Here is an 8,948-nt window from a genome sequence, read left to right as displayed (position 1 = left end):
TCTTTATCCAGTCCTCTATTGAAGGGCATTTTGGTTGTTTCCATGTCTTGGCCTCCATGAACAATGCTGTGATGAACATGAAGGTGCATGTGTCCTTACGTACCAATGTTTCTGAGTTTGGGGGATATGTACCCAGTAGAGAGATTACTGGGTCGGGTCGTATGATAGTTTTATTTTTAAATTTTTTAGGAACCACCATACTTTCTTCCATAATGGTTGTACTTATTTACATTCCTACTAACAGTGAATGAAGGTTCTTTTTTCTCCACAGTCTCTCCAACACTTGTTTTTACCTGTCTTGTTGATAATAGCCAATCTAACAAGTGTGAGATGGTATCTTATTGTAGTTTTGATTTGCATTTCTCTAATAGCTAGTGAAGATGAGCATCTTTTAATATATCTGTTGACCATTTGTATTTCTTCTTGGGAGAAGTATCTGTTCATGTCCTCTCCCTATTTTTTTTTTTTTACTGGATTGTTTGCTTGTTTGTTGCTAAGTTTCTTTAGTTCTTTATATCTTTTGGATATTAAATTAACCCTTATCTGAGCTGTTGTTTGCAAATATCATCTCCCATTTAGTTGGCTGTCTGTCTTGTTGTAAGTTTCTTTTGCTGTGCAGAAGCTTCTTAGTCTGATGTAGTCCCATTCATTTATCTTTGCCTTTACTTCCCTTGCCTTTGGGGTCAAATTCATAAAATGTTCTCTACAGCCAGGGTCCATGAGTTTAGTACCTATGTTTTCTTCTATGTAATTTGTTGTTTCAGGTTTTATATTTAGGTCTTTCATCCATTTTGAATTAATTTTTGTGCAAGGGGACAAACTGTAGTCAAGTTTTATTCTTTTGCATGTGGCTTTCCAATTTTCCCAGCACCATGTTTATTTATTTATTTATTTATTTATTTATTTACTTATTTAGTGACAGAGACAGAGAGAGGGACAGATAGGGACAGACAGATAGAAGGGGAGAGAGATGAGAAGCATCAATTCTTCATTGCAGCTCCTTAGTTGTTCATTGATTGCTTTCTCCTATATGCCTTGACCAGGGGACTACAGCAGACTGAATGACCCCTTGCTCAAGTCAGTGACCTTGGGTTCAAGCTGGTGAGCCTGCTCAAACCAGATGAGCCCACGCTCAAGCTGGAAACTTTGGGGTTTTGAATCTGGATCCTTCGCATCTCAGTCCGATTCTCTATTCACTGTGCCATCGCCCGCTCAGACCCCAGCACCATTTATTGAAGAGGCTTTCCTTTATCCATTGTGTGTTTTTGGATCCTTTATCAAAGATGATTTGCCCATATCTATGTGTTTTTATTTCTGGGCTCTCGGTTCTGTTCCATTGGTCTGTGTGTCTATTTTTCTGCTAATACCATGTTGTTTTGATTATTGTGGCTCTGTGGTATAATTTGAAGTCAGGTATTGTAATGCCTCCAGCTTTGTTTTTTTCCCTATTACTTTGGTTATTCGGGGATTTTTATAGTTCCATACAAACCTGATAATTCTTGTTCCATTTCTTTAAAAAATGACATTGGAATTTTGTGGGAATTGCATTATATTTTCATATTGAATTGGGTAACATTGCCATTTTAACTATATTTATTCTTCCTAGCCAAGAACATAGAATATTTTTCCATTTCATTGTCTTTTTTGATTTCCTTTAATTTTGTAATTTTCAGTATATAGATCCTTTACATTCTTTGTTATATTTATTACTAGATATTTTATTTTTTGTTGTTGTAACTGTAAAAGGGATTTTTAAAAGTCATTTTTCAAAGTTTCATTGTTGGCATATATGAAAGCAACAGATTTCTGTATATTAATTTTGTATCCAGCGACCTTATTGTATTAGGTTATTGTTTCTAATAGTCTTTCTGTGGAGTCTCTGTTGTTTTCTATGTACAGGATCATGTCATCTGCAAAAAGTGAAACATTTACTTCTTTCCTATTATAAATATCTTTTTTTTTTCTCTTGTGTGATTGCTCTGGCTAGAACTTCCAGCACTATGTTGAATAGGAGTGAAGAGAGTGGGCGGTCTTGTCTTGTTCCTGATTTTAGAGGAAAAGTTTTCAGTTTTTACCATTTAGTATGATGTTAGCTAATGACTTCTCATATATGGCCTTTATTATATTGAGTTATTTCCCTTCTATACTCATTTTATTGAGTGTTTTAAAAATAAAATGAGGTATTTTATCGAATGCCTTTTCTGCATCTATTGATAGAATCATATGGTTTCTATTCTTTGTTTTGTTGATATGTTGATATGGTGCATTACATTAATCACTCTACATATGTTGAAACCATCCTTATGCTTCTGGGATGAATCCCACTTGATCATGATGTATTATTTTTATAATGTGTTGTTGTATTTGATTTGCTAGTATTTTGTTTAGTATTTTTGCATCTGTATTCATTAGAGATATTGGTCTGTAGTTTTCTTTTTTTGTATTGTCCTTGCCAGGTTTTTATATGAAGGTTATGTTGGCCTCCTAAAATGTGTTTGGAAGTATTGCTTTTTCAATTTTTTGAAAGACTTTGAGAAGGATAGGAACCAAATCTTTGAATGTTTGGTAAAATTCACTAATGTAGCCATCTGGTCCCAGACTTTTATTTTGAGGGAGGTCTTTGGTAATTGTTTCTATTTCCTTCCTGTTTATGGGTCTATTTAGGCTTTCTACTTCTTCTAAATTCAGTCTAGGAAGATTGTATAGTTCTAGGAATTTAACCATTTCTTCTAGATTGTTCAATTTGGTGGCATATAGTTTTTTCATAGTATTCTACAATAATTTTTTGTATATCTATGATATCTGTGATAATTTCTCCCTTTCATTTCAGTTTTTGTTTATATGAATCCTTTCTCTTTTTCCTTAGTGAGTCTGGCCAGGGTTTGTCAATTTTGTTGATCTTTTCAAAGAACCAGCTCTTTGTTGTATTAATTTTTTATAGGTTTTCTTTTCTCTATTTCATTTATTTCTGCTCTAATTGTTGCTATTTCTTTTTTTCTTCAGGTTTTGGGTTGCTTTTGTTCTTCTTTTTCTAGTTCCTTAAGATATGATGTTAAGTTGTTTACTTGAGCTCTCTCTTGTTTGTTTATTTATTTATTTATTTATTTATTTATTTATTCATTTTTAGAGAGGACAGAGAGAGGGAGAGAGAGAGACAGAGAGAGAGAGAAGGGGGGAGGAGCTGGAAGCATCAACTCCCATATGTGCCTTGACCAGGCAAGCCCAGGGTTTCGAACCGGCGACCTCAGCGTTTCCAGGTTGACGTTTTATCCACTGCGCCACCACAGGTCAGGCTCTCTCTTGTTTTTTGATATAAGCCTGTAATGATATGAATTTTCCTCTTATTACTGCTTTTGCTGCATCTCCAATATTCTGATATATCATGTTGTCATTTTTATTTGTCTGTATGTATCTTTTGATTTCTGCTTTTATTTCTTCTTTGACCCAGTCATTTTTTAGAAGTATGTTGTTTAATTTCCACATGTTTATGGGTTTGTTTACTTCTTTTTTGCAGTTGAATTTTAGTTTCAAAGCCTTATGATCAGAGAATATGCTTGGTATAATTTCAATCTTTCTAAATTTGTTGATGTTAGTTTTGTGGTCCAACATATGGGCTATTCTTGAAAATGTTTCATGTACAATGGAGAAAAATGTATACTCTCATGTTTTGAGATAAAATGTCTTATAGATGACTATCATATCCATTTGTTCTAGTGTTTAATTTAAGGCCAATATTTCTTTATTGTTTTTCTGTTTGGATGAATGATCTAGAATCATCAGTGGTGTACTGAGATCTCCAAGTATCATTGTATTTTTGTCAGTTTCTATTTTTAGATTAGTTAGTAGATGTCTTAAATATTTTGGTGCACCCTGGTTTGGTGCATATGAATTAAGAAGTGTTATGTTTTCTTGACACAATGTCCTCTTTATCATTATAATATGACCATCTTTGTTTCTAGTTACCTTTGTTTTCTTATAGTCAGCATTGTCAGATATAAGTATGGCTACACATGCTTTTCTTTGAGTAATTTTTGCTTGGAGAATAATATTCCAACCTTTCATTTTGAATCTATTTTAATCCTTGTAGTTTAGATATGTCTCTTGAAGGCTGCATACAGTTGTGTTTTGCTTTTTCTTATTTATAAATAAATTTCTATTAATTTAAATGGGGTGACATCAATAAATCAGGGTACATATATTCAAAGAAAACATGTCCAGGTTATCTTGTCCTTCAATTCTGTTGCATACCCAAAACCCAAAGTCAGATTGTTCTCCGTCACCTTCTATCTAGTTTTCTTTGTGCCCCTCCCCCTCCCCTTCCCCTCTCCCTCCTCCCCCCCATAACCACCACACTCTTGTCCATGTCTCTTAGTCTCGTTTTTTTTTTAATTTTTATTTTAATGGGGTGACATCAATAAATCAGGGTACATATATTCAAAGAAAACATGTTCAGGTTATCTTGTCATTCAATTCTGTTACATAACCATCACCCAAAGAGTGATTGTTCTCTGTCACCTTCTATCTAGTTTTCTTTGTGCCCCACCTCTTCCCCCTCTCCCTCCTTCCCTCCCCCTGCCCCCTGTAACCACCACACTCTTGTCCATGTTTCTTAGTCTCATTTTTATGTCCCACCAATGTGTGGAATCCTGCAGTTCTTGTTTTTTTCTGAGTTACTTATCCCATTCTGTATAATGTTATCAAGATCCCACCATTTTGTTGTAAGTGATCCGATGTCATCATTTCTTATGGCTGAATAGTATACCATGGTGTATGTGTGTCACATATTCTTTATCTAGTCTTCTATTTTTTTTTACAGTGATTAAAGCCTTTAAGCAAACTCTTGGCCAATACAACAAGAATCCATAAAAGAGTAGTGTCCTTAACATGTTCAGCAAGTCCAAGTTGGCCCCAACACCATGCCAAATCCCTGAAAAAATGCAACCCAACCACAGTTCAGTCTGTCAGGAGCTGTCACAAGGAGCAGGAGTCCAGGAAAAGTCCACCTCCAGGAAATGTCCTCATGGCACTGGAATTGTTGTCACAATTCTATACTTTGCAGTTCACATCCACATTCCAATGACTGCTGTTTTCAGCTGGTAATGATTCAGGTAGACCGGAAAAGCCATCTGCAGCATGTGTGGAGATGGAGCTTCTGTTCTCCTCTGACTGGAGAGATGAGACCAGGGTGCTTTTCCCTGGAGCTCTGCAACTGTGGCATGGTTAAGAGAACCTTGGGATACACTAAGCTGGGTGGCAAATGTATATTCATAATAGAAGTTGGCAAAAGGGGGAAAGAGAGCTCTAAATTAGGAGTAGGTCCTAGCATGAAATATGAGTGGGACATTGAGGTAGGAGGAATAAAGAAGACACTATATATTAAACAAAGCAGCAGAAAATAGGACTATCAACACCCACAACAGAGATCTTCGAAGGAAGAATAAAAAACCTGACTATTCAGGCAAGACATAGTTAAGTGGCCCTTGTGCAAATGAGATCAGTTTACCTGCTTCTTGGAAGAAATACCCTAGGCTCATCCACAGTGTCATAGATGGGGCCAATAGCCCTGGGCACCTTCAGCCTTCAGTGGCAAACCCCAGCATTCTGGGCAAGGTTAGGTCATAGGTGGCTGGAGCAGGGCTGGAAGAGATTGAACCCTCCCTTAGAGGAGCGAGGGGAAAACCTACCTTCTAGTGTCCCTTTTTCCTCACAGCAAAGGCATGTAAACCTGGCAGGCTTTAGCTCAATGACCTTCCTTTCCACTATTGAAGCAGGACCCAGATGGAATCTTATGAGACCCCTTTGGGGTGTTGGAGCCTTTAAGGGTGTATCCTAAAAGCTGGTAGTTCCCCTGATCTCTATTGGGCTTTTTATGCCTCTTGGTGCCTTAAAAGTCATGCTCAGAAGATCTTGCTGAGGGGTTTGAGGATCCACATCCGCCTATATAAACCTTTTCCATATATCTGGAGCTATTTGGAAAAAGACAAAAGTGTTATTAGCTGGATCAAATAAAAGAAGGTAGAAGTTTGCAGAAGAAAAATATTTGGCATCTCCTGTTCATCAGCATTTAAAAGAAATTTAAAATATTTTAAGTAAAAAGCATGATATGGTAGACCCATAGGAGTTCCAGGATATGACTCCCCCTTTTAAATTTTTTTAAATTGACCTTAAAATATTTGCTGGGTACACTTTAATAATACCTTGACTTTAAAGATTGTAAGAAACCCAATACTTCAAAAGGTTTGACAAAATACAGTAAATGCTTTTGCAACATATACAGGAGCATTGTCAGTTTAACCAGTTTAGGAAATCCAATAATAGAAAAATGCATACAGACAATGAGCTATAACATGCTTAGCAGCCTCTCCTGTTCTGGCAGAGGTTACTATAAATCCAGAATAAGTATCCACTGTAACGTGGACATAGGACTGTTTGCCAAATGAAGATTTATGAGTAACATCCATTTGCCGAAGTTGTCCTGGTAGGAGTCCTTGAGGGTTAACTCCAAGTGAAGAAATAGATTGTAGAATAGGACACCTTGGACAGAATTTCCCAATCTGCTGTGCTGCTTCCTGAGAAAGTTGAAGCTGTTTACACAGAGCTGCAGCATTCTGGTGATGAATAGTATGAGACTGAATTGCTCGATTTGTCATGGTTGCTCCAAATAATTTTCTTTTGGGTAGCTTCATCAACAAGGGCATTAATTCCCTTGTGCTAAAGCTCCAGGGAGCATGGAGTGAGCTCGAGTATGTCCTATAAAACATGGAGCTCTATGTTGACATAGAAGTCTTTGAAGAAGGAGGAACTGCTGAAGTAGCTCATCAGCAGTTGTCCCTAAGACAGCAGTCTTTATAGTGGAAACAACCATAAGTAAATATTTGCTGTCTGAATATAGATTAAAGGAGGAATATGGCAAATGTTGAAAAGCCATGATAATGGCATATAATTTTAGTCTTTGAGCTGATTTTAAGTTGACAGTTTCAGTATAAAGTTGTCCATTGATTTGCAAAAGCGATTTGCATTTAGTGGAAGTTTCCCAGAGCCATTGTTGTTGATCCTTTGAAGAAAGGAACAACAATAATTTTGAGGCTCAAAATCTATAAGCTATAAGGGTCGCCTCTGCCCCGTGATAATCAAGAAGGCAACAAGATCAAAATATGGAAGTGTATTCCATGGGCTATTAGATGGTTCAATGTGCCCAAGCTGTAGCTGCTCTTGTACCAATTGAGCAGCTGCCCTAAGTTTCTCCTGAGAAAGGGGCCATTGGTCTACCCATACAGGATTATCTGATTTCCAAATAATTGGGTCTGCATAATGCATTATTGAGATAGCAGGAGCTACCAAGGCCCCTATGCTAAATTTTGATATCCTAATCCACACCTTCTGGTATTGGGAGCCACTTATATGGGGGTGAGAATTCCTTGCTGTTCTTTCCCTAGTCCCTTAGTGGGGAAAAATCCCCGATCAAGCATCTGAGTACTGACTATACCCTTAGGACTTGACAAGCAATGGTCCCGTATTTTTCAAAACAACTCTACCCCACAAATTAACTGGCCATCCAAGGAGCACATAAGGCTTAAAAAATCCAGAATGACCTTCTTAATCTTCCCAATGTAAAAAACTAGAACTTTGTTGAGGAAATTTCCTCTGTACTATACCTTGTAATTCTGTGGCTGCTGCATGAGTGGGCCAGGAAGGAGGCCAATGTAGCTTAACAATAACAAATACATCAGCTCCAGTATCTAAAAGTCCTTTAAATTTATGCCCTTGTAATGTTAGTTCCATTTCAGGGTGCTCCTGACCTATTTTTTTATTTTTATTTATTTTTTTGTATTTTCTGAAGTTGGAAACGGTAAGACAGTCAGACAGACTCCTGCATATGCCTGACCAGGAACCACCGGGCATGCCCACAAGGGGGCGATGCTCTGCCCATCTGGAGCATTGCTCTGTTGCAACCAGAGCCATTCTAGCACCTGAGTCAGTGGCCATAGAGCCATCCTCAGTGCCCAGGCCAACTTTGCTCCAATGGAGCCTTGGCTGTGGGAGGGGAAGAGAGAGACAGAGAGGAAAGAGAGGGGGAGGGGTGGAGAAGTAGATGGGCGCTTCTCCTGTGTGCCCTGGCCGGGAATCGAACCCTGGACTCCTGCACGCCAGGCTGACGCTCTACCACTGAGCCAACCAGCCAGGGCCTTGACCTATTTTTTTAAAATCCAATTGGCAAAATCAGAGGAGCCAAATCACCAATTTGCTTGGGGCCCCTTTTGCAGGATGCGGCCTGGGAAGCAGAATTAGCATCCTTATACTAACTATTCTTCTAACTGCCTGAATTAGCCATGAGAAAAATTCTTTTTATTATTATTATTATTAATTTTGATGGAATGACATTGATAAATCAGGGTACATATGTTCAGAGAAAACATCTCTAGGTTATTTTGACATTTGATTATGCTGCATTCCCATCACCAAAAGTTCAATTGTCTTCCGTCACTTCTAACTGCTTTTCTTTGTGCCTCTCCCCACCCCAAACCCCCTCCCTCTCCTCTCCCCCACCTCATAACCCTGAAACTCTTGTCCATGTCTCTAACTCTCATTTTTATGTCCCACTTATGTATGGAATCATATAGTTCTTAGTTTTTTGGGATTTAACTATTTTGCTCAGTATGGTGTTACCAAGGTCCATCAATGTCGTTGTAAATGATCCTATGTCATCATTTCTTATGGCTGAGTAGTATTCCATAGTATACATGTATCAAAGCTTTTTAATCCACTGGTCCACTGACGGACACTTGGGCTGTTTCCAGATCTTCGCAATTGTGAACAATGCTGCCACAAACATGGGAGGTGCATTTCTCCTTTTGAAACAGTGCTATGGTGTTCTTGGGGTATAAGGCAGTTCGATTTTTAATTTTTTGAGGAATCTCCATACTATTTTCCACAGTGCCTGCACCAGT

Source organism: Saccopteryx bilineata, chromosome 3, assembly GCF_036850765.1.
Source record: "Saccopteryx bilineata isolate mSacBil1 chromosome 3, mSacBil1_pri_phased_curated, whole genome shotgun sequence".
NCBI lineage: Eukaryota > Metazoa > Chordata > Mammalia > Chiroptera > Emballonuridae > Saccopteryx > Saccopteryx bilineata.
Note: the sequence above shows the minus strand (reverse complement) of the source record.